At 38.2% G+C, this 27,481-nt stretch overlaps 1 pseudogene; it reads left to right on the top strand.

The window, feature by feature from the left end:
• Positions 1–25,027, top strand: part of LOC131063838 (uncharacterized) — a 32,493-nt pseudogene extending 7,466 nt beyond the window's left edge.
• Positions 25,028–27,481: the final 2,454 nt, after the last annotated feature.

Here is a 27,481-nt window from a genome sequence, read left to right as displayed (position 1 = left end):
TTAGGGTTTCCAAATGGCACAAGTTTTCCCTCTCCTTACCTCATGACCCGATGATACTTTCCCTCCCTTCTTGGAGGACAATGAAATCTCACACACACTTGACCAATTTAAACAATTATCTTGAAATCTTGTCACAACTATGACATTTTAAAAATATTATTAACAAAAATAAAACATCTTAAATATCAAAACATCAATTTAATAGTTCTAATTCATCATTTCATTGTACTGACACGAATACCATCTAGGACATCATCACTAAGTTATGAAATAAACATCTAGGGCATGATTAACATCCCGTAAATATCACATAAAATAACTAGGGCACAAACAACATGGTGTAATGTAGCATAAAAAACACCAAGGCACAAATGGGATGTAACATGGTGAGACATATTTAGGCATCCAAGTATGCAGATTCTACTTCAAATGTACCAAGTGTTCAACCGAACTGACCATTAAGATGGATCCCAAGAACATAGTTTATGTTGTGGAGTTAGATGCAAAAAGGAACTTTGAACCTTGGCATGTTGAATATGAGGAGGAAAAGAAGAAGAGAGATGCAGATGCAATGAAGGCACTATAAAATCATGCCCTAGATTGCAAAAGAGAGATGCATATTGAAGAGGGAAAAAATGTAGCAAGGCAGGGTTAAACAGTTAGTGTTCAAAGAAAGCATTCAAACACATAAAACACACAAAAGAATAAATGACCATTTATACCTTTTTAATTTTTGCCTTCTCCTTCGGATTGGACCTTCGATGAAGTGAAGAATGCGCCCCTTCCTCGGTTGAGTGGAGTGGTCCTTGATGGGTGTGTGGAATGCTCTCCAAGTGTTCAACAAGATAGGTTGGATTTGATAGGATTTTGGATGGATTTTAGATGGATTTTGGATTTGGGAGATTGAAGGAAGAGAGGAGAAATGGGCAACCCAAGAATGTTGTGAGAAGAGGGTGGATCCATTGTGAGGGAATGATCATCTGGCTTATAGATTGGAGGAGGCCAATGAAGGGCCAATATTGATTTCCTTATGGAGGGTTGAGATTGATTTGAGATAGAAGGCGAGGATCAAGGGTGTCTTGGGAAAATAAAGAAGAATATAAAATTCCTTGGGGTAAGGGAGGAGAAATTTGAATTTTAAAATGAGGAATTAAAAATTTCAAAATAAGGATGCATTGAGGGATTCAAAGAAATTTGAATTTCTTTGAGAGACTCAATGTTGATGTGACATGAATGGGAATTAAAAATTGGAGAATAATGATAAGCATGATTATGAGATATTCTAGAAGGATTAATTAGGTTGAGTGGGATTAGGAAAAAGTGATTTGTAGGAATCAGATGAATAGGTTAATTAATTAAAATTAATTAACTGAGTGGGTTTAGAGGAAATAATTATTGGAGGGGACTTTAGAAGAATAGGGGAATAATTAATTTATTTGATAAATTAATTATTGGACAATAGTGATAGAATTAATTAAATTAGATTTAATTAACACTGAGAAGAATAAGGGTAACACAATTAAATCAATTAATTATGTTGATAGGCTTAAATTAATTAAATATTAATTTTAAGTGTCTATATTTTTCTCCTCTTTGATATAGCGTCGTGAAATGATGTTATATCAAAGAAGAATAAAACATAGTGGAAGAAAAGGATAAGGACTAGTAGCATTATGCCCCAATCATGAGATGAGGAAGAATTATGAGGAGGAAGGATGACAAGGAAGTATTTGTATGCCCCCTCGAGAGGACAAGCAGGTTTGAAGAACACAGGTGTGCTCCCAAAATGGATTAGAAGACTAGGTTAAGAAAGGAGGAGGATGAAGACAGATGGATAAATTGGAGTCTCTGAATGTAATGAGATGGATGAATGAAATGAAATGAGTGGATATGATTTCTTGTTGAGAAGATAATGGAGAGAAAACCTAGATTTGATATTGCCATGGATAGTCTGCACCACTGATTATAAGAATCAGGATGATATGAAGATCCAAGGTGTGGACTGACACTCGGTCAAACAGAAATGCCTTGCACACAATCATACAAGTGTTGATAAACACTAATGTAGGGTTGTTGGTTCGTACAAGAAAGACCTTAAAACACACCATACCATGAAAACTATGCCCCACTATACACCAACCAAGACATACCAAGATATAGGATGATCAAGGCAATCCTGAACAAGTGTAGTCTTGGGACACAAGATGAAAACAAAGTGAAAAGCTCAAGCATGCAAACAACATGCACATGACCAATTGACATCTCTTTCCAAGAGTAGGAAATGGATTTGGATAAACTATCGGACTAGGGAAGGAGGCATCCCAATGGACAGGTGATGGATTTGGATGAACTGCCAGACATGGGAAGGATTCATCACGATGGGCAGGGTGTTGATAGATTGATGTATGACAAAAAACAAGTTGGATGTGCAAGGTCTGTAGATGAGAGGATTCCCACTTAGATTTGATTAGCAAAGTATGGATGGGTGCTTGGATTAAGCACAAGTCATCGTGAGCTCAGGTAGATGGGAACAACTTAGTTTGATGGATTGGATAGGATTGGAAGAAAGATATATGATTAAATAGCATTAGATTGGGGATGAGATGATTGAATATGATTGAATTGGGGATGGGATTAATGATTGAGTTGGAAGAGATGGAGAATATGATTAGATGAGATAAGATTGAATTAGAAATTGGATAAGATGGGGTCGATTGGTGGATAGGATTTAATTGACTGGAACCAATGACAAGGGAGAACCACGGATTGGTAAAAGGATGGATGGATGGATGGAGATATTGTTTGGATAGGGGACAAATGGATTGAGTAGATGGATATGGATAAGATATGTAGGAATAAAGGATGGAGGGTAGGGTGATGGAGACCCAAGGACTATGTTGCAAAGGAGTGTAATGCCCCACAGTAGAGGTAGTGGAATGAAGGATAGGAAAGATGATGGATAATAATGGAAATATAATGTGTAATGAATATGGATGGTAGAGTTATTAAGGCTTGTGTCTTCCAAAGCATGCATGCAGATACGTTATTTTGCCTCTATATATCCAGACCAAAGATAAGAATGGAGGATTCATTTTGATAGGATGAGGGATATGAGATGGAGGATACAGATAGGATAGTCAAGATCAAAGATAGGAAAGGAGAATGCACTTAGATAAGATGCAGATGGATGGGTTGATTGCATGGATGAAGCTTGCCTCCAAGTATAGACTGCAAGAGGATGACGGAGTTACACATGACACTTGTTTGCCAATTTTTCATCATGGTACTTACCCAAGGCTCCACAAGAAGTGGTTTTCACCATTGGATGAAATGATTTTTCTTTACTTTTTTTTTTTTTGGGGGGGGGGGGGGGATTTTTTTATTTATTTATTTAATTTTTTAATTTTTGGAATAGTTTGGATAGATAAGGATGAGGATGAGTGGATAATGGATGCGTGAAGGAGGAAGGGAGGACTCAATCATCTAGATCCATGGATTGTTGAACACAGATCACCATTAAGAGGGGGGTGAATCAATGGTTACAAAACTTTTTGACCTTTGAAAACAACTCCAGAATGCCTGTTACTAACTTAAGAAATTAAAAAATCAAACCGGTAAAGAAGGAATGAAAACCAAAGAGATCAATCACACAAATGCAACTCACAACACCAGATGTGCGAGGAAAACCCAATATGGGAAAAACCTCAGTGAGAAAAGTTGTTGGAGACTACTGCTCCAATCCAGCCTCACAGGTAAAACATTGAATTACAAATATTTAGGACACCAACCCCTGCACCAAGCTACAACTTGGAGATGTCTATTGAAATACAATTTAGATACAGTTAAGGCTTCTTGTTGAAAATGAATTCTGCAACTCTTGATCAAATATCTCACTATTGGTTGACAGTCTTCTCTTCCACTGAATCTCACACTACCGGTTGTGAGATTACTTTCTCTAATTCTTGGCCACTATTATCACTCATCTTCTCTTGCTCCAATCCAGCCTCACAGGTAAAACATTGAATTACAAATATTTAGGACACCAACCCCTGCACCAAGCTACAACTTGGAGATGTCTATTGAAATACAATTTAGATACAGTTAAGGCTTCTTGTTGAAAATGAATTCTGCAACTCTTGATCAAATATCTCACTATCGGTTGATAGTCTTCTCTTCCACTGAATCTCACACTACCGGTTGTGAGATTACTTTCTCTAATTCTTGGCCACTATTATCACTCATCTTCTCTCACAGTTTCACAACACTCTATGTCACACTTGGATGTTGCCTTGCTCTACTACACCTTGTCGGTTTTCTTAATTGTTGAACTTACAGTTATACCGGTACTCAATCACTGTTGGTTAAACCCTCTCACTGGTTTGCTTTCTCACTTACTCTACAACTGTCTTAGAATGAATTCTAAGGTCAAAATCTTCTCAGCACTTAATCACTCTTCTCTCTTTTTTTTCTCTACAACATCATCTTGCCCTGTTTCAAGCTCATCTCTTTATACCATGGTTTCCCACCAACAATGCATTCAAAAAAACTGAACGACTAGGGTTTCCTTTTCTCGACACAATATGCATGATATCTGATCCAGTCTGTCTTGGATCAATCACCTATACTCTAGGGATGCATCTGTACATGTTTTCCATTGTCCAATGGACACTTTCTAAAGATATCAATTACGTACAAGATTTCCTACCTTGAAATCTATCGACAAATAGAACGCCTAGCTATTTCCTTTTCACGATCTTCTTGTAATCAGATTTCCTTTTCATTGATGCAAGCGCCAACAGCTCCCTGATCTTCCTCTGATCTTCTTTCCTCCTTGAGCCGCATCAGTTAGTCACGAACCTTTGATTTGTCGTTGTCTCATTAATGTCGACTAGTTGTTTCAACAACCCTGTCGATGGAGGCTTCACCAACCTCAGCATGTTTGCCACCTCAGCTCCACATGGCATCACAATGGTCAATCATTTGGCTCACCAACACATAATCGATTCATACTTGATCATTTAAGCAAACTCATATCGGTACATCCTTTTACCAGTGAGACCTTCTTCTTCTGCTAATCGGTAGAGTACACTACACCGGTAACACAACTTCACCTCTTGTGGTTTGTGATTACTTTAGCATTCTGCCTCTTCATCATAGACAAACAACCATCTTCCAGATCGATTTTTTGCCTTACCGATTGTCCACCATCATGCTATTATTTAATCATCATCCCGGTTTAAGCCTTACCGATAAGCCTTCATCATGTCTTCTCACTCTCATGTAAAGTGCCATCATAATGGTCACCCTTTCTATCTCACTAGTGACCTTGCCAAGCCGGTTGACATCAATGACAACTTAATGCCAAAATGCCAATAATCTCCCCCTTTGGCATTGATGTCAACTTATCGCTAGACACTTTATACTGGTACATTTCTCCCCCTCTGACACAATGACAAAGGGTACTGTACACTCCCCCTTTGATCCATACCAAGCTCCCCCTTTAATTGCTAGGATCTCCCCCTGAGCCATACAAATCCTTCCTAGGTAGTAGACACAACTCCAAACTTGTTTCGTAGGTACTCAAAAGTGTTTACTGATAGTGGTTTGTTGAAAATGTCTGCAACTTGTTCTCTGGTAGGGACATAATCCATTTGCACCTCCTGTCCTTCAACCTTCTCTCTAAGAAAATGATACTTGATAGCAATGTGTTTTGTTCTGGAATGCATCACCGGATTCTTTGCTATGTTGATTGCACTCGAATTGTCACATTAGATGAGAATAGGATCAATGATGTCCACCTGTATGTCTTTGAGGATCTACTTCATCCAAAGCACCTAAGAGCAGCATGTAACAACATCAATGTATTATGCTTCAATAGTAGATAGGGAGACTAAGTCCTGCTTCTTCCTATGCCATGAGACCAACCGGTCACCTAGAAAGAATGCACCACCACTTGTGATTTTCCGATCATCAATGCAACCTGCCCAATCAGCATCAGTGTATGCTTCCAAGACAAAATTTCCTTGTTTAGGATACGATAATCCATAATTGAGTGTCCCTTGTAGGTACCTAAAGATTATGCTTATAGCATTCATATGTGACTGCTTAGGTGCAGCTTGGAATTTGGCCACCACACATACTACATGAACTATATCTAGTCTTGAAGTAGTTAGATACAACAGACTGTCTATCATGGATCTATACAAAGTTTGATCCACCACTGGTGATTCATCATTCTTGCTCAATTTGTTGTCGGTCACCATGGGGGTACTTACCAGTTTACAATCTTCCAGCTGGAATTTCTTCAACATCTCCTTTGCATACTTGATTTGTGAGATAAAGATTCCTTTATCTTGTCGTAATATCTGCAAACCAAGGAAGTATGTTAATTCACCAAGCATTGACATCTCAAATTATGAATGCATTTGATCAACAAATTCTTTGCAGAGGGTGTCCTTGTTGCCTACAAAGATAATGTCATCTACATTCACAACCATAATGATCATGTGGTTCCCATCTTTCTTTATGTACAAATTTCTATTAGCACTTCCCTTTTTGAATCTTTGCTCCTTCAGGTACTGATCTAATCTTGAATACCGTGCTCTAGGAGCTTGCTTTAGACCATACAAGGCCTTCTTCAACTGGCACATAAATGTCTCATCAGCATGCAGCAGAAACCCTTCCAGTTGCTCCATATACACTTCTTCTTCCAAATTTCCATTTAGGAAGGCAGATTTTACATCCATTTGGTATACTTTATAACCCTTGTTGGCAAAGAAGGCTAGAAACATTCTAATTGCTTCTAGTCTAGCTACAGGTGCAAATGTTTCTTCAAAGTCAATCCCCTCTACCTGAGAGTATCCTTTGCACACTAGTCTAGCTTTATGCCTAACAATCTTACCTTCTTCATTCATCTTATTCCAGTAGACCCATTTTGTGCCAATGATGTCCTTGTCTTCCGGTCTAGGGACTAATTCCCAAGTCTTGTTCTTCTCAATCTGTTGCAGTTCTTCTTCCATGGCATCCATACACTCTTGTCTTTTGTTGGCCTCATTGAATATTTTGGGTTCAACTTCATTCATGAGGCAGAGGTTGACTTGTTCATCATTTCGGGCAATTCTTCTTCTAGTCTGCACAGCATCACTCTTATTTCCCAGAATTTTCTCTTCTGGGTGATTCAGCTACCCATATCGGTTGGGAGCCTTCTTAGATGCTTCCTCGATTCTTCATCACCTGAATTATCATACCGGTTAACCTGTGGTTGACATCGTTTGTGCATATCCTCATCAACTTTTACATGCACACTCTCAATGACTCTTCTTAGTCTTTTGTTGTAGCATTTGTAGGCCTTGTTGTTAGATGAGTAACCAAGGAAGATTCCTTCATCACTCCTTGAGTCAAAACTTCCTAGTCCATCCATATCTTTCTTGATGAAGCATGCTTCTAGATACTTTGAAGTATTTGACTGATGGCTTCCGGTCATACCACAACTCATAAGGTGTCATTTTAATGTTTGTTCTTAATTGAACCCGATTCAAAGTATATGCAGTAGTATGAACAACTTCCCTCCAATATGTATCCGGTAGAGTAGCCTCATTTAACATGGTTCTGGCCATCTCCTTGATTGTCTTGTTCTTCCATTCTACCACACCATTTTGCTGTAGTGTCCTAGGAGCTGAGTATTGCCTTCTGATTCCATGTTTTCACAATAATCTTCAAATTCATTTGATGTAAACTCTCCACCCCGATCTGATTTTAAGCATTTTAACTTGTACCCACTTTCTTTCTCCACCATCTTCCTAAAGATCTTGAATCTTTCAAATGCTTGTGACTTATCTTGCAGGAAGGTGACCCATGTCATTCTCGAGTAATCATCAATAAAGAGCATAAACTATCTTTCTCCTGCAAGTGCTCTTGTCCTAGTTGGACCACACAGATCTGTATGCACAATTTCAAGTGGTCTTGAGGTGTTGTTCTCTTTTGTCTTGAAACTCACCTTAGTTTGCTTACCTTTCACACAATCATCACAAAATGTGCTTACCGGTTTGATGATGGGTGGAATATTCCTCACACACCCCTTTCTGCTTACTGCAACTAGGTTATCAAAGTTTATGTGGCCTAATCTTCGGTGCCACAACCAACTTTCATCAAATTGTCCTAACATGCATTGGGACTCATCGTATTCCTTTAGATTATAAACATTGCCATCTGTTCTCTTTCCTTTTGCCACAACTTGACCAATATTGTCTTTCTTTATCTGGCAATCAGTTGAATCAAAGGTGAATTTGTAACCTTTGTCACACATCTGACTCACACTCAACAAATTGTGCTTTAGGCCTTCCACATAATATACATCATGTGTCTTCAATTTTCCATCAATACTTAAAGTGCCTTCTCCCTTTATTTTGATGGATGAGTTGTCTCCAAACCTTACTGAACCACCATTCTAGTCTTCAAGTTTGATAAATTTCCTTTCGTCACCAGTCATGTGATTGGAGCAACCACTATCTACAACCCATAGATTTTTCCTTTCAACATCTAAGGAAATCTACACTATGAGACTTGATTCTGCCTTTTCCTTTTCTTTCTCAACCCATACCGGTTTGGTTTCCTTCTTCTTGTCAGCTGCTATATTGTGCTAAATTACAGTCACTCGTTCTTGATCAAGATTTGTCTTCTTTTGTTTGATCTTCCGGTTTTTACACAACTTTGCTATATGTCCAAACTCTTGATAGTTATAGCATTTTACATCTTTATATAAGGGAACATCCTTAAAATTATTGTGGGGTGCCGGTTTATTCTTCCTACATTCAAAACTCTTATGACCATATCCATTGCATTGATAGCAGATAGCATTCATATCACAGAGTGCATTAAATGGATTTCTACTTCCATAACTCATAGAGGACTTATTAAATAATCTACAGTCAGCCATTTTATGCCCAAATTTGTTACACCAGTAATAGTAACATGAAAGTTTGAAACATATCGGTTAGGTTGCCTTGGTCCTGAGTGGGACTGCCTCATCAGGGGTCTTCCCTTCATGTTCTTGAATCTGGTGAAACTTTCATGATCAACCCTTGCACTTCTCCTTGGATCTGGATGTTGATACAAGAAGTGTGGCCTTTGGTTCATTGTTGTATACTGATTTGAGTGGCGATTTCCAACAGCATCTGCATATGTATTTTTGTTTGTATCCTTGCCTACAGTGAAAGTCTTCTTTTCTTCACCTTCAAAAGAAGAGGTGAACTTTATTTCTTTGTCGAATTTATCTTTGTGGGTTGAAATTTGACCTACTTCAAATCCTAAACCACCAGTGTCTTTGGATTTCTTCTATTTGATCAACATCTTCTCTAAGGCCTCAGTGTTGCCTTCATATTTACTCCTTATTTTTATTTCTTCCTTACTTTCTTCAAGCTCCTTTCCGAGCTTCACTATCTCTACTTCCAACTCTTGATGCTCTTTTTCCTTCTTTGTCAGATTAGAGGATGTACCTTCACACATCCTCTTAGTTTCTTCTAGCTGCAATTTCAAGTCAAATATAACTTGACTAGACTCATCCAGAGATTGCTTCAAGAGATCTTGTTCATCTACTACAGCAAGCTTGACCCTTTTTATTTCTCTTCTTATTTTTCTCAATTCCTCAAGAGCACTGATAAGTTCACCTTCCAAGCCCACTTCAGCTTCAATATCCTCCTCTTCCTCATCTTCATCAATTGGTTCACCAAGTGCCATGAAGAGATTTACTTTTCTATCATTCTCATGGTAATCATCTTCTGATGCATTTTCTTCATCTGTTGTATCATCCTGAATAGTATATAGGTTGTTCTGATTCTGGTAGCCTCTCCTTCCTTGCTGGTAGTCGTTTCTTTCTCTATCTTTGCCAGCGGATTTTCTGAACTCTCTTGACTCATCTCCTCCAGTTTCTTTTTGAGGACAATTTGCAGAAAAGTGTCCAACCTTCCCACAGTTAAAACATTTACCTGGTAACTTTCCTTTATACCTCCCGTATCCTCTTTTGAGCTTCCTGACAAATTTTGCTACTTCTGCATCAGAATCTTCACTGGATTCTTTATGAGTAGCTGCTTCTTTCCCCTTTTTGGTGATGTTGAATGTTGCTTCTTTCCTTAAGTAAGTATCACCAGTTGTTCTCATCTCATAGGATGTCAGTGAGCCAAATAACTCATCCATTGTAAAAGTCTTCAGATCCTTGGCTTCTTCTATGGCAGACACCTTAGTATCAGACTTGGATGTGAGAGATCTAAGTACCTTCTTGACAAGAATCTCATTTGCAATCTCTTCTCCAAGTCCTCTGATGGTGTTCATAGTTTCATCAAATCTGTGAAGATAGTCAACAATCTTTTCATCATCTTTCATCTTGATGCTTTCAAGTTGGCCCCTTAGCGCTTTCAGCTGGGACTCTTTGACTTTTGCATCTCCTTCAAACAAACTCTACAATTTATCCCAAGTCTCCTTTGTTGAAACAAAGTGCATGACTTTGACAAACTCATTATCAAACAACCCACTCAAGATAGCATGTTTGGCCTTTGCATTGTTCTCATACTCCTTTTTGGCATCTAGATCAGTGGGAGGAGCACTAGGAACATCATATCCATTCTGAAAAGACATCCATACATCAAAACCCAGGGAGTAAATATAGGTCTCCATTCTTCTGCTCCATAAGGCATAGTTGGATCCATCAAACATGGGGGCTTTTGAGGAAGCAGACTCATATCTTGCCATTATGTTCAAAGTCCATAATCTACCCAAGGTTTTAGAAATAACCAGGAACCTAGGCTTTGATACCAATTATTGAACATAGATCGCCACTGAGACGAGGGGTGAATCAATGGTTACTGTGTGGGAGAAAAAGTGACACTAAGCAAACATGCCCTAATCTCACTTTCAATCACACATTTGTGGAATACGAAAGAGCCTAGAGGTATCACACAATTGGCTACTTCTTTTCATGGAAGAGAGAGCCACGGGCTACCTATTAGGATTTCTATTCCTTTGTTGTAATTGAAAGATAAAATGATGCAAGTTCAATCCCTAACCCCAAAGTGCAAGTATGAACTAATAACAAGATTGCAGAATTGAACTTAAACAATGGAAGGTTGAAAACACAAGGACAAGACAAGAATGCAAATGCGTACTCGGAGTTAAAATCTGACTGAAAATGTTCAGGATGGGGGCGCGGGCGCCACTGTCCTGATTCTGCCCCTGAAACTGCTCCGGAAACTGTTGTTTTTGCACTCTGGAAAAGCTGTCAAAAATGCTGAAAATGCTATCTGTCAGGAGGACCAGGGCACCCAGCGCCCCTGTCCTGGCAGGACCAGGGCGCCCCATGCCCCTGTCCTGGCAGGACCAGGGCGCCCCACGCCCCTATCCTGGTCTTTTGCTCTGTAATTTGGTGTGTTGTTCTGTCTCAGTCTGCTTCTTTCGGATCTGCAACTTGCGGCGTCGTCTGAGTCCTGAAACCTGCACTTATATCTGAAAAAGTGTTTGGGCGGCTATATAGGGTTTTGCCTTAGTCAAACCCCCGCTTCGGTGATTTCCACCTCCATGAATAGCCAAGTTGTATTGTAAAATGTATTGTGTGTGCAGACCTAGTGTGTGTGCAAGGTCCTTAATGCAAGAAAGCAAACTAGAGCAACCTAGAAAGTAAACCCTAATTGCTTGTAAATGATAATGTAAATGCTCTAAATCAAGATGCAAAGTGATCTAAAGCATGAATAAAGGATATATTGAAGCTTATGCAAAGACATGAAAACAACATGAAATCATACCCAACCCTCAAGGAAGGAGTACAAGCCAATCTTCAGTCGGTAATCTCCTATTATTCTTCAATGTCTTCCAAGCCCTAAATGGATGAATGAAATTGATAAATGCTTGATAGAAGGATATTGAATGTTGTTGAAGTCTTCAAAGATCTGCTCTTTCGCTGCATAGAAGGTCCTCAAAAGCCAAAATTCGGATCCTTTCACATGAAGAAAGAGAGCTCTTATATATGAAACCCTAGGTCTTAATTTCGACTTTAGGCCGACTTAGAGATTGAATCTCCCGCCAATTTCTTGGGGTTAAGCTTTATTTTATGATTGGATCGCGCTCCTAAAATTTCGGGAAAAATGTCCGGGACCATGTTGCACTCCGGGCGCCATGGTCCCGACAACTTTTCACCAAATTTTCAAGGCCGTCGGATATGATGATTTTAGAGAGAATCCCGAAGTTACAGGTGATTTCGAGATGTTTTGACCCCCGAAATCAAGCCCCCAAGTTCAAAATAGGACCTAATTAGGGTTTTTGATTAAATGATGTACAGGAGGAATAAAATGAAAAGGGCACACTTTAATGAAAGGGCCCAACTTTATAATGTGGAAGATGATAAAATAGAACCTTAGACCTAATTAATTTAATTAATTAAGTGCTAAAGGGGAAATGCAATGCAAAATGCAAGATGCGCCAAGGCGGGTGCTAAACTAGGTGTGAAATTGTACCACCCTAGCAAGTGCGTACAATTTACGATGCTACATTTAGCCCCCACTTTAGCGGTCATATGAACACTACGTGCATATGCAAGCTAAAGTACAGAAAAGTAAACATTATTTGAAAAAGAATATATCCATAAGTCTATCGAACGAAGCCCCCAGCGGTATCTGCAGTACACAGTTAGGAACCGCACCCTACAAAACACACGTTAGATCACAAAATCACCTAATGCTTACTAAGGAAGGTGATGAAAATTCGAGGGTAGCTATATGCCCCCCCCTGTTTCGGCTTGCTAATTTTAGTGAGTTGAAACAGGGTATCATGTTTACCACTTCGAATTGTTAAAGAATATTGATGACAAATGCTCACAAGAAGATTTGATATGAGATCAAAAACTAATGGAGAATCATTTGGTAAGAAAGAGGACTAAATCTCAATTCCAACACAACAAAGAGTGTGAGGATTTGAGAGTTCTCTAACACAAGATGAAGGATGTAAACGGAAACAAAATGCAAAGAGAAGAAAAGAAAGGAAAAAAGCATGAATACACACATTGGTGATCCATGAGAAGAATAGTGAGAGAGAAAACATGGACTTCTCGCCCCTAGATCTTGTCTAGGTGATCCATGGGAAAAAGGGACATGGAAAACTAGCCCCTAGAGTCTGTCTAGGTGATCCATGTAAGGGAGGAGAGTTAGAAAGTCTAGCCTTATGCCGCTAGTTCCAATCAACCTCGTGCATGTGTGTGTAAGGGAGGTTAGAAGCACCTCATAGGAGTCTATGCCCGAGTATGCTACAACCTGTATATGTATAGTACAAAAGTGTGACATCTCGCTCTAAGAGTCTGTGCTCTGGTTCCGAGAATAATCACCTTGCATAAAAGAAAAAAATGGAGACATCTCGCTCTAAGAGTCTGTGCTCTGGTTCCGAGAATGACCCATTGCTCAAAAAGTGTAATGTTTATGTCATAAGCAAAGTAGAACAAGGATACCTACCTTCATCACAAAAGGAGATACCCCAAAAATGCAACAATGTCATAGATCCAAGCAAGAGAGTTTTGCACTCTTTAAGCAAGGATAAGATAGTTGAAAAGGGATATCTTGTAGTATGTGTAAAGGAGATCCTTAGAGGAGAAGAAATCTTTGTACAAAAGACACCTATCCCCAAGAGGAATTGTCTTAGACAAATATAACATCTTCTAGAATAAGACAAAGAAGAGAATAAGAATGCAATACTTCCTTCTTTTGCGAAGTGAAAGTGATTCTTAATGAAGGATGACGCTCTTTTTAACCCAATCGGGAGAGTGAATTCATTATGGATGTATTTTACCAAGTGCAAAAGAGGTTGTAGTCAAGGACTTACACCTCTTGTAAGAGAGAATCCTTGAACAAACAACAACAAATGCATAAAAGGAATAACATCAAGTAATAAAGTTCACACCATCCACGAAATAGGAAAAAGTGGATCCTTAGATAAACATAAGGAAAGATCATTGCCTCCCAAGGATAAGGTCAATGAGAAGGACTTACTCAATCTTCCAGGGAGAGATTTAGACATGAACAAAATGTACTACATACTCACATGAGTTCATGCAAGCAAGACATTAGTGTATGTAAAATGCTCCTCATAAGAAGTGGGTAGGATAAGAAAGAGAATACACATCTTCTCCCATATCTAGGAAAAGAGGATTCTAAAGAAAAGATGATCAATATTTCCACATTATTACCCCAAAGGGAAATTTTAACCATAAAAAGAAGAGATGTATGAAATCACTCTTGTCCCCCTAGGAACAAGAAAATTAGGCTATTATGTTGCTTCAAAAATATGATTGCACTTGAAATTGTACCATCATGAATGACAATGAGCCCCCAGTAAATGAGCTACCAATGTCACATAATGATGAGCAACATAATAGCCATTAATGTTATTTAAAGACATGATAGACTAAATTAGGTATTTGAATATGACATGTTAAATGCTCAACTATAAGTGAGATCAAAAACATGTATAAAATGATGAAAATTGAAGAAGAAAAGTCACATGAAATCTTAGAAGAGGGATGAGTGTAATTTATTAGAGCCTTATCCCTAGAGGAAAGGACTTTATGATGAATAGGAGATAAAGATTCATAAGTGGATTTAGAAATTTGAGGGAATTCATAAAGAGATTTGTTTATTGCCAAGATTTCCTTACGAGGGGAATGAGAGTTGATAGAAGTAGAAGATGATTTAGTTGAAGTGAGATCATCATCACTACTAAATATAGCATTTACATTGAGAGATGGTCTTTTAGATGCTTTGGTACGTTTGCAAGGATTATAGCCGAGTCCAAAGGCATAATTGTGAAAATTAGTCTCTAGAGGAACTTTTATCCCTTGTTCATGAGCGCCACAACCATTTCCATGATACCCATGCTTAGCAAAAATGCGAAAACCACGACCATAATGATCAGCCATTTCAGGAAGAGAAGGTGGTTTTTCATAAGACAAAGAATCAAACTCTTCAGAATTAGAAGTGTGAGGAGAAGAAGTTTGAGAAGCGGCCACAAAATTATTACTCATAGGTTCAGGTAAGACTGATTGATCTCTAGTTTCTTCCTTCTCTTTACCTTTAAGCTCTCTAGGAGGAACCCTATACTCACCTACAAAGGTGGGATTAAAATCAAGGGATCCCCAATCATCTTCTGCGAGAACCTTCTCAGGATCAAAAGCCTTTTCATGTGTAGACTCAAGTCAAGAAGGATCTTCTTCAGGAGCTTCAGACTCATCCAAAGAATTTTGATTATTAGAGGGTGATGATTCATCCATAGGTATCTTGTTCAAAGAGTCATTACTAGAAGAGAAAGGCTTAGATGTTTGCAAACAAGCTTGGAGATTAGTGTCACCTATCAAGGTATATGTCTTATTGTTATAAATGAATTTAACTTGTCTATGCAATGTGGAGGGGACAGCTTGCATACTATGAATCCAAGGTCTCCCTAATTGCAAGTTGTATGTTAGATTTCCCGACATAACATGGATAGGAGTAGGCAAAGTAACAGGTCCCACTGTGATGGGTAAGGTGATAATACCTAATGAAGACTTAGCCACATTATCAAAGCCTCGAATGGGACGAGAGTCAGGCTCAATAAGGGATGTATCCACATTCATCTTATGCAATAGATTAATGCTACACACATTAAGGCCAGAACCATTATCTATCAGTGTTCGTCTTATAGCAGTGTCACTTATGATAACCACAATCATCAAGGGATCATATTGATGTTGAATTTCACTAGTGGGCAACTCATCTTGAGTAAACACAATTTGAGCTTTAGGATTCATCATAGAGTTAACCAAAGACACTATATTGCTAGATGTATTAGGTGGAGGAACATTCAAATCTTTCAAGGCATCTTGTAACATTCCATGATGAGCGGAAGAAGTTTGGATCAAATCCCAAAGGGATATCTTAGCAGGGGTAGCTTTAAGTTGTTCTATGAGATCATATTCCTTACCAAGAACTTGTGAAATACGTGGAGCTTGGGGAAGAATAGGTTGGGAAGGAGGAAGTGAAGTTGGGATAACTGGAGGAGGATTAGGTTGCCTATTGTTTCTAGTATTATAAGTATGGGCAACCGCATGATAACTCTCTCTAGTCAATTGCTTAGCATACTTATAAGGGCTCTTAGAGGAATAACCTCCTTGCACAGTAATAACAGGTTTCTTAGGAGTGCAAAAAGAATCATTAGCATAACCACCTTGAACCACTAAGATAGGCTTATTTGAAGGTTGAGAATTTTGAGAAGGACAAGCACCTTGGACAGTGAAGAGAGGTTTCTTATGTGTTTCATTCACATGTATTAAATTGATTGAGGATGGTTTAGAGGAATGAACAAAAGTGTTGGAAGAATTATTGATAGTCTTCTCTTGCACTAAAATCTTATCACAGATTAAATCAATTTTAGGAGAGAGACAAGGGGTAGGCATTGATGTTCTAGTAGGAAGAGTAATACTAGGAAAGGTCATATCATCCTCTATCATCAAAGGATCTACATGGAGAATAAACTCTCTAGGAGAAGGATCAACATTTCTCTCTAAAGTCTCACTCTTGAGAGGGAGATCTTTGAAAGAGATGTTAACCATCTTGCCTTGAGCTAAGGTTTCCATATGAGTAGAACCAAGTTGAGGAGAGGGAGATGCTTTATTTTTAGAGGGAGAATAATTGAGATTCAAGGAAGGAGAGAAACTATCAAGGGAGTTTCCAATCTTGATTTCATCCCCTTTGGCTAGGGGTAGAGAATAATCTATACCTTCTTCTAATGGTTCATCCCAAATAGTGAAGTTGTTGAAAGGAATGTTTGAAGTGTTGTCAATTTCGGGAGAGGAGATAACATTGTTTATTAATTCCTCATCCTTAGGAGGGAGAGAATCAATAGATGTGTTAAACTCATCCTCTTTCCTCAAAATATGTTCAATAGGGGAGAGAGAATTAAGGAAATTGCTTATTATTTCATCTTCTTTCTCTAAGGGATGCTTATGGGTAAGACCAACTTTAGGAGAAGGGTAAGCATTTACCATTAATTCATCATTTCTAGTGGGAATTTTGTTGGAAAAGGAAAGGCCATCACTAGGAAATGTAGGGATAATGTCATCTTCTTGCACAAAAGGGTCCTCATGAAGCGAGTGTTTTTTAGGAGACACAAAGACATCAAGGGAATCATCCAACAAAGCATGATCATATCTATTAAAAGGTTTATCTTTTGATTCAAAAGGAGATATCTCTTCATAGAGGGGATCATTGAAAACAACCATGTTACTAGATTTAGTGGAAGAGCTGATAGGAATGTACCCTTGAGAGGAATCATTCGACTTATCTTTCTCATCACAACGAAATGGCATAGTAACAATGTTTATGAGTTTTTGGTAAAATGAAGGTTTGGTATATTTAGGTTTCAAAAATTCATCTAAAGCTTCATCTAACTCATAATCATCACAAATATGAACATCTTGCAAATAAAAATCTGACATTTTGAAATTGCATAAAATTTAAACACACAATGCAAAGAAAAACACTTTTTTTTTTTTCTTTTTAATGAAAATGAAATGAAAACACACTAAATCTAGATCTAGATCTAACAAATGCAATGCAAGAGGAAGCAATGATAGATTCACGTCGGGTTCACCAAAATGTGTGGGAGAAAAAGTGACACTAAGCAAACATGCCCTAATCTCACTTTCAATCACACATTTGTGGAATACGAAAGAGCCTAGAGGTATCACACAATTGGCTACTTCTTTTCGTGGAAGAGAGAGCCACGGGCTACCTATTAGGATTTCTATTCCTTTGTTGTAATTGAAAGATAAAATGATGCAAGTTCAATCCCTAACCCCAAAGTGCAAGTATGAACTAATAACAAGATTGCAGAATTGAACTTAAACAATGGAAGGCTGAAAACACAAGGACAAGACAAGAATGCAAATGCGTACCCGGAGTTAAAATCTGACTGAAAATGTTCAGGACGGGGGCGCGGGCGCCACTGTCCTGATTCTGCCCCTGAAACTGCTCCGGAAACTGTTGTTTTTGCACTCTGGAAAAGCTGTCGAAAAAGCTGAAAATGCTATCTATCAGGAGGACCAGGGCGCCCTGCGCCCCTGTCCCAGGGACCAGGGCGCCTAGCGCCCCTGTCCTGGTCTTTTACTCTATAATTTGGTGTGTTGTTCTGTCTCAGTCTGCTTCTTTCGGATCTACAACTTGCGGCGTCGTCTGAGTCCTGAAACCTGCACTTATATCTGAAAAGGTGTTTGGGCGGCTATATAGGGTTTTGCCTTAGTCAAACCCCCGCTTCGGTGATTTCCACCTCCACGAATAGCCAAGTTGTATTGTAAAATGTATTGTGTGTGCAGACCTAGTGTGTGTGCAAGGTCCTTAAATGCAAGAAAGCAAACTAGAGCAACCTAGAAAGTAAACCCTAATTGCTTGTAAATGATAATGTAAATGCTCTAAATCAAGATGCAAAGTGATCTAAAGCATGAATAAAGGATATATTGAAGCTTATGCAAAGACATGAAAACAACATGAAATCATACCCAACCCTCAAGGGAGGAGTACAAGCCAATCTTCAGTCGGTAATCTCCTATTGTTCTTCAATGTCTTCCAAGCCCTAAATGGATGAATGAAATTGATAAATGCTTGATAGAAGGATATTGAATGTTGTTGAAGTCTTCAAAGATCTGCTCTTTCGCTGCATAGAAGGTCCTCGAAAGCCAAAATTCAGATCCTTTCACATGAAGAAAGAGAGCTCTTATATATGAAACCCTAGGTCTTAATTTTGACTTTAGGCCGACTTAGAGATTGAATCTCCCGCCAATTTCTTGGGGTTAAGCTTTATTTTATGATTGGATCGCACTCCTAAAATTTTGGGAAAAATGTCCGAGACCATGTTGCACTCCGGGCGCCATGGTCCCAACAACTTTTCACCAAATTTTCAGGGCCGTTGGATATGATGATTTTAGAGAGAATCTCGAAGTTACAGGTGATTTCGAGATGTTTTGACCCCCGAAATCAAGCCCCCAAGTTCAAAATAGGACCTAATTAGGGTTTTTGATTAAATGATGTACAGGAGGAATAAAATGAAAAGGGCACACTTTAATGAAAGGGCCCAACTTTATAATGTGGAAGATGATAAAATAGAACCTTAGACCTAATTAATTTAATTAATTAAGTGCTAAAGGGGAAATGCAATGCAAAATGCAAGATGCGCCAAGGCGGGTGCTAAACTAGGTGTGAAATTGTACCACCCTAGCAAGTGCGTACAATTTACGACGCTACAGTTACTAAAGTTTTTGACCTTTGAAAACAACTCCAAAATGCCTGTTACTAACTTAAGCAATTAAACAATCAAACTGGTAAAGAAGGAAGGAAAGCCAAAGAGATCAATCACACAAATGCAACTCACAACACCAGATGTATGAGGAAAACCCAATATGGGGAAAACCTCAGTGAGAAAAGTTGTTGGAGACTACTGCTCCAATCTAGCCTCATAGGTAAAACACTGAATTACAAAGATTTAGGGCACCAACCCAAGGAGCTCCAACCCCTTCTATTTTAGGGAACCAACCCAAGGAGCACCAACCCCTGCACCAAGCTACAACTTGGCAATGTATATTGAAATACAACTTAGATACAGCTAAAGCTTCTTGTTGCAAATGAATTCTACAACTCTTGATCAAATATCTCACTGTCAGTTGACAGTCTTCTCTTCCACTAAATCTCACACTACCGGTTGTGAGATTACATTCTTTGATTCTTGGCCACTATTATCACTCCTATTCTCTCACAGTTTCACAACACTCTATGTCACACTTGGATGTTTCCTTGCTCTACTAAACCTTGTTGTTTTTCTTAACAGTTGAACTTACAGTTATACCGGTACTCAATCACTGTTGGTTAAACCCTCTCACTGGGTTGCTTTCTCACTTACTCTGCAACTTTCTTAGAATGAATTCTAAGGCCAAAATCTTCTCAACACTTAATCTCTCTTCTCTCTTTTTCTTCTCTACAGCATCATCTTGCTCTGTTTCGAGCTCATCTCTTTATACCATGGTTTCCAACCAAGAATGCATTCAAAAAAATGAATGACTAAGGTTTCCTTTTCTCGACACAATCTGCATGATATCCGATCCAGTCTGTCTTGGATCGACCACCTGTACTCCAGGGATGCATCTGTACACATTTTCCATTGTCTAATGGATACTTGATAAAGATAGCAATTACGTACAAGATTTCTTACCTTGAAATCTATCGACACATAGAACGCCTAGTTGTTTCCTTTTCACGATCTTCTTGTAATCAGATTTCCTTTTCATTGATGCAAGCACCAACTACTCCCTGATCTTCCTCTAATCTTCTTTCCTCCTCAAGCCACATCAGTCGGTCACGAACCCGTGATTTATGGTTGTCTCATTAATGTCGACTAGTTGTTTCAACAACCCTATCGATGGAGGCTTCACCGACCTCAACATGTTTGCCACCTCAGCTCCACATGGCATCACAATAGTCAATCATTTGGCTCATCAACACACAGTTGATTCATACTTGATCATTTAGAAAACTCATACCGGTACATCCTTTTAATGGTGAGACCTTCTCCTTCTGCTAATCGGTAGAGTACACTACACCAGTAACACATCTTCACCTCCAGTGGTTTGTGATTACTTTAGCATTCTGCCTTTTCATCATAGACAGACAACCATCTTTCAGATCAGTTTGTTTCCTTACCAGTTGTCCACCATCATGCTATTATTTATCCATCATCCCATTTTATGCGTTACCAGTAAGACTTCCTCATGTCTGCTCACTCTCATGTAAAGTGCCATCATAATGGTCACCCTTTCTAGCTCACTGGTAACCTTGCCAAACCAGTTGACATCAATGACAACTTAATGCCAAATTTCCAACATGGATGGTGTGATGGATGGTTGGAACAAGATTTTGGCATATTTGGAGTTGTGGGGATTGTGTGATGGAGGAGGATATGGAAGCTTCAACTTGGGTGGATGGGGGAATGATGGTATCATGAAGTGTGGGGGATTCGGATTTTTATTGAGGTGGAGTTGATTGAGTTGAATGAAGGACTTGAGGAGATTCGGTAACTTTGTTTTGAGGTGGGGATTTTGTCTCCTTTGTTATCATGTCTTGGATAAGATTATGGATGATGGATTTGGAGGACATGGATAACATGGATTTTGGAGGATTGGGATAATGGATTGGAGAATTAGGATTGATATTTAGAGGATTATGGAGTAAAGGATTTGGATACAGAGGAGAGGTAATGAATATGTTGTAAAAGGATGGGGATTGGGATGTAGATGGGAGGAGAGATGAAGGTATATATGTGGATGAGGGATAATATGGAGAGGTGGATGGGGGAAAAGATGGATTTCCCTTGTCAAAGGTAGAGGAAGGGTAAGAGATATGATACAGATTGGGATTATGTGTAATGTGTTGAGGTGGGATGGATGAAGGTATGATAGGTGGATGAGAGATTATGGGATTGATTTGGTAGGTAGGTTGAGGTGGCTCATGAACTTCCATGAGCATCTTCTCATACCAAACTTTGAAATTCTGGGTGGCCATGTTGAGAATGAGGGATTTGATTGGAATTGAATGAATAGGAGGATTAGGACTTGGCTTTGAATGATGATCGATTAGATTTGATTGGATTTGATTTGGATTGTACTTGATTTGATTGGATTGGTCCTTGGTTTAGGACTTGATTTGATTGGAATGGTCCTTGGATTAGGACTTGGATTTAATTAAATTGGTCCTTGAATTAGGACTTGATTGGATTGGATTGGATTGGATTGGATTGGATTGAATTACACCTTTAGCCTTTTGATTAGGACTTAGATGGGGATTGATGATGAATTAGATTTGATTGGATTAAAGGATTGGATGATTGATTGATGAAGGATTGGATAATTGGATCAGAAAGATGGATCAATTGGTCGATTAGGATTTCAGAGATTTGATTGGATTAAAAGGAGAATGGTTATGGAAGAATGGATAGATAATAGGAAGAAGAATGGATTGGAGAATTGCTTCGATAGATAGAAATATATTAAAAATTTGATGATGACAGGATGGAATTTGGAAGGAGGGATGATTGGTTGGTTGGAGGAATAATGGACTTGGCAAGACATATCAAGCAATGTATACACGTTGGCCAATGACGCACATAGAGAATCCAAACGCAATGTGCTACCCTAGGAAGTTGGATGAGGAGGAAAACCTTTGCTTGCTGACTCGAGTACGCACCCACTAGCTAATCAGAATACGATCATTGGGTTTCATGCAATGGATTCCCAGTGCCATATTAGCTGACTCCAAATGCTAATGGGGGCACGATATGGCAAGTCTCTTGGGGGAGTTACTATCTCCCTTGCACAAAGATTATCCACCTTTCAGAGGTGAACCGGGTGGCTTCTATTCCTAGGGTTTTTTGTATGGATTTCCATTTGAAGACTACTCCTAGTAGGTGCACAAGCGCGATTGAGGCCTATAGCCCTACAAAGTATTAAGCAAGTTGTAGTCATGAAAGTGTGATTGAGACCTCAATGGGCCCTACAAAGTGCTCAATATGAGAGTGAGCTCTCCAATAGCTCCGTCCTTCAAAACTTTCATCTCAAAGGCCAATTTATTATAGTGAGTCGGAATGCCCAAGTCCAGTCATACTCACTTGGGTTGTTCCCCTCTCACCAATGCCTAAGAAAATCGGGAGGGCAGGATTGCTAAGGGTAAAAAAGTACAAGAAAACAAGAAAAGGTTCGAGGGTCAGGATTTTCAATTGTCTATGTAGACAAGAGCATACTCTCCTACCTCTACACTTTCCTCAAACACAAAAAGAAAGAGTTCTTTTATCCCTAATTAGATCTAAGTGCCTAGAATAAGAAGATTAAGAAAAACACAATGTTTAGTTGAATTTCCCTTAGGCAACCTATAGAAAATCAAATTAGTAGTTTTGTTTATGTCTTTGACCACTCAGGCGGGACCTGCAAAACTCAAAAATCTGATTAGTAAACAAAATTCTGCAGAAACAGTGCTTGCGTTGTTTTGCAGACACATGCACTAAAGCGCCTGCACAGGCGCTAAAACACTTTCATACGCACTAAAGGGGGGTCCAAAAAAAGAAAAGGGGATAAATGTAGAGAGAGACAAAATTTGAAAACAACAGAATATACCTGAGGCGGATGCGCTGCTCTGATGGCGGTCGGGCTGAAGAAGGTCGATGAAACAAATTTTGAAATAAATGCAAAATAGATCTGGGGGCAGATGCGCTGTTCTGATGGCGGTCACGTTGAAGCGTGTGTGTAGGCACAGGTGCTCAAGCAGGTCAGTAAATAAAAATTAAAAATTAAAAAATGGGCGGGATTCTGTCGGAGCGCTCGCGTTAAAGTGATAGCTTCGAAATAAGAAAGATAGTTAGATGAAAAAAACTAACTAATTTTTTTGATTTTTTTAGTTTTTATCCTTTTTAGTGTGTTTTTCAAGTATTAATCTTGGAATAGAAACAAGAGATAGAAAAGGGGAAGAGAATAGAAGAAATAGGATGAAGCTAGAAGCGGACGCACTGCTCCCATGGCGCTCACGCTGTTGTGCAGACCTGCAAAAGGGCAGGTCATAAAATTTCAAACTTCTATCCCATGCGCTAAAGTGCATGCGCACATGCCAAAGTAGGTGGTGCTCACATTGATCCCGTGGCGGTCACACTATTCTCCAGTCGCTCGCACTGTTCCGACACCTAGGAGCAAAAACTCACAAAAGCTTACAAAAAAGATTAAATTCAGAGACATGGGTCCCACCGGGCGTGCCAAAATGAAGAGGGGAAAAACATAGCAAGGCGGGGTTAGATTGTTAGTGTTCAAAGAAAGCATTCAAACACATAAAACACATAAAAGCATAAATGACCATTTATACCTTGCTAATTTTTGCCTTCTCCTTCGGATTGGACCTTTGGTGAAGTGAAGAATGTGCCCCTTCCTCACTTGAGTGGAGTGGTCCTTGATGGGTGTGTGGAATGCTCTCCAAGTGCTCAACAAGATAGGTTGGATTTGATAGAATTTTCTAGGATTTTGGATGGATTTTAGATGGATTTGGAAGATTGAAGGAAGAGAGGTGAAATGGGTAGCCTGGGAATGCTGTGAGAAGAGGGTGGATCCATTGTGAGGGAATGATCATCCAACTTATAGATTGGAGGAGGCCAATGAAGGGTCAAGATTGATATCCTTATGGAGGGTTGAGATTGATTTGAGATAGAAGACATGGATCAAGGGTGCCTTGGGAAAATAAACAGGAATATAAAATTCCTTGGGGAAAGGGGGGGAGAAATTTGAATTTCAAAATAAGGAATTAAAAATTCCAAAATAAGGATGCATTGAGGGATTCAAAGAAATTTGAATTTCTTTGAGAGATTCAATGTTGATGTGACATGAGTGGGAATTAAAAATTGGAGAATAATGATAAGCATGATTATGAGAGATTCTAGAAGGATTAATTAGGTTGAGTGGGATTAGCAAAAAGTGATTTGTAGGAATCACATGAATAGGTTAATTAATTAAAATTAATTAACTAAGTGGGTTTAGATGAAATAATTATTGGAGGGGACTTTAGAATAACAAGGGAATAATTAATTTATCAAATTAATTAATTATTGGACAATATTGATAGAATTAATTAAATTAGATTTAATTAACACCGAGAAGAATAAGGATAACACAATTAAATCAATTAATTATGTTGACATGCTTAAATTGATTAAATATTAATTTTAAGTGTCTACACATATACTTATTGCCCTTCATGAATTAAAATCTATGAAGGCAAGGTGTGCAACCATTAGCACAAATGCAATGATGGAGGCTCTGTGATGCACTGGGGAAGAAAAGGAAAAGAAACTAGAAGAAGAAGACCAAGATGAAGTCCTAATCAAATCTTTATTTCTCCAAGATTCTAGAAACTTTGTGCAAAGGATTAATGATGAGGAGGAGGAGGATGAGTAGGAAAAGAAAAATAGTCATGAACTTAAGAGGAAAAGGGATGTAAATTCTGAGAATATGGAAAGCACAGAGAATTCAGGTAGTAAACGAGAGAGGAATGACGATGGCACTTCAAAAGCTGGATTTGCATTTAAAGCCATTCCTGTAGCCTTCTTTGTAAAGAAGAGGAGTACAAAAAATTCAAATGGATCTAAAAAAAAGGCAGTGAAAAGTCTGTAACCACATGCTTGCCCTCTCTTTCAATAGCTTATGGTAGTGTCTCGGGTGAATGAAATGAGGCATATTTGTGTATTTGCACAGAGGAGTGTAGTGCATCATGTCGTAAATTTATTTGAATTGACATGTCCCAAAGTTTGGACTCTAATAAAATTGTGAGTTGATTGCGATCTCACTTAAAAAGTATGTTTTGCATACTATTTGTGTAAGTTAGAGTTAGGAATGAATAGGAGAAAATCCCTTGTCACAATTGATACTTATTTCTTGGTCAACAAGCTTCCATGCTTCAACTATTGAGTAAATTATGGAGTAATGTGGCACATCCTTGATTTTTTATGGGTTTTTAAAAAATATTATTTAAATGTTTTTTAGATAGTCTTAGTTTAATATAGTTGTCATTTAATTTTTATATTTATATATTTCAAATTTTTAATAACTAAAATAATTAATTTTATTAAAATATTTTTTAATTAATGTTAATTAATATAATTGTCATTTCTTTTGTTAAATTAATATAATTGTCATTTATTTTTATATTTATAGAAAATTTACCATTTATATCAATTTCTATAATATGTAAAGAATTTGATAATTAATTTTTTAAATATTTTTTAATTAATTTTAATAAATATAGTTGTCAGATGATTTTTATATTTATAGAAAATTTACTATCTCTATCAATTTTTGTCATAAGTAAAGAATTTGATTATTAATTTTATTTAAATATTTTTTAATTAGTCTTAATTAAAATAGTTGTCATTTAATTTTTATGTTTATTAAAAATGTACTATCTATGTAAATTTGATAATTCTTTTTTTTAATGTTTTTAATTAATCTTAATTAATATAATTGTTATTTAATTTTTTTATATAATGAATTTTTTTTAATCGGTAAAAGGCCTAAGCCATAAGATTTTATTAATAATTTAAAACCTAATACAACCCGTCTCACTAGGGGCACCGGTAGGAAAGAGCCAGGTGGAGAAAACCTTCGGTCTTACCCCAATAAAACTCAATTGTTTATGCATACAATTTGAAAAATTACATAGCTTAACTTTAAGCCTGATGCAGATAACATGTAGCAATATCCAAAAGTCTATATGTGCTTTGCCCCTAGAACACCCACAAAGTGAGGGCCACATGCTAAAATCTGAGAGGCTATCACTCAAAGCTTCAGCCATCCCTTAGAGTAAGAAACTGTCCAATCCAACCCAATGAAAATCTCCTTTGGATGACATGTATGAATAATAATCCCTGCATAGAAACAGTCACAAGAAACCTCCAACTATTTGGTACTACAGTCAGTTGTTAGAATAGTCATGTAAGATAAGAAACCACCTTCATTTCTAATGCATATCAATCTCAACATATCAATATCATGTTCGTATAAAGAAACCCAAACTGATGCAGGAGCATCCTCAGTTCTTGGCAATCTTGCATCAACCAAAAAAATATTTCTTTCTTTTTTTCTTTTATGTTTACAATTTCAACATTTCTTTCTGTATTTCTCGGATTTGGCTCACCGGAACCTATGGAGTTGGATTTCGCTTGAAGACTTGATCATCTTCCTTATTTCCAAACCGCGTAGCATTTAGATAATTTTCTGACAAGTTATCGCTACCGGTTTCCAAGACAGTTTTTTGTTACCGGTTGCCTGGACCTATTTGCATTGGTGATCTACCAAATCCTTTTCGTTGCTTGCAGAGCCCTAAACGTTGTTCCTTGGCATGTGGTCGACCTTCCCTTCGATTCTCACTTTGTCCTTTGGATTTTTCAGAGGAATTTCTTTGGCGGAGGTCGACCTTGTTGGTTTTACACATTAGGTCTTGTTCTCCAGGTTTTGATCCCATTTTGGGTCCACCGAATCCCCTTGGATCGTTTAAATCATTGTAACAGAGCATTAGAATGAATCGAAGAAGTTAGACATAACATAGAAGCTAAGTCTTAAGTTTGAGGTCCCGATTGTGACTTGTTTTGTACTTTGAGCATGTTTTAGTAGGCTTGTGAGCCGGTCTCTGTAACCCGATTGCTACCAGTTGGTCGTAATCAATTTTCATGATATAATTCAATCTATTCTGGATTACCTCCATCATACCCTTGTGTTTCCGTTGTGTTTACTCTTGCTGGCCGATCCAGATTGATCTCTTTGAGGTCCCTCCTAACCGGTGACTACACCACAAACCCAAAACAAAACCCAGACTAATATGAGGCCCCTACCCTTCAATTAGCAAAATATTTATAC

This window comes from Cryptomeria japonica, chromosome 10 (genome assembly GCF_030272615.1).
Source record: "Cryptomeria japonica chromosome 10, Sugi_1.0, whole genome shotgun sequence".
Lineage (NCBI taxonomy): Eukaryota > Viridiplantae > Streptophyta > Pinopsida > Cupressales > Cupressaceae > Cryptomeria > Cryptomeria japonica.
This window is presented reverse-complemented; position numbering and strand designations above follow the sequence as displayed.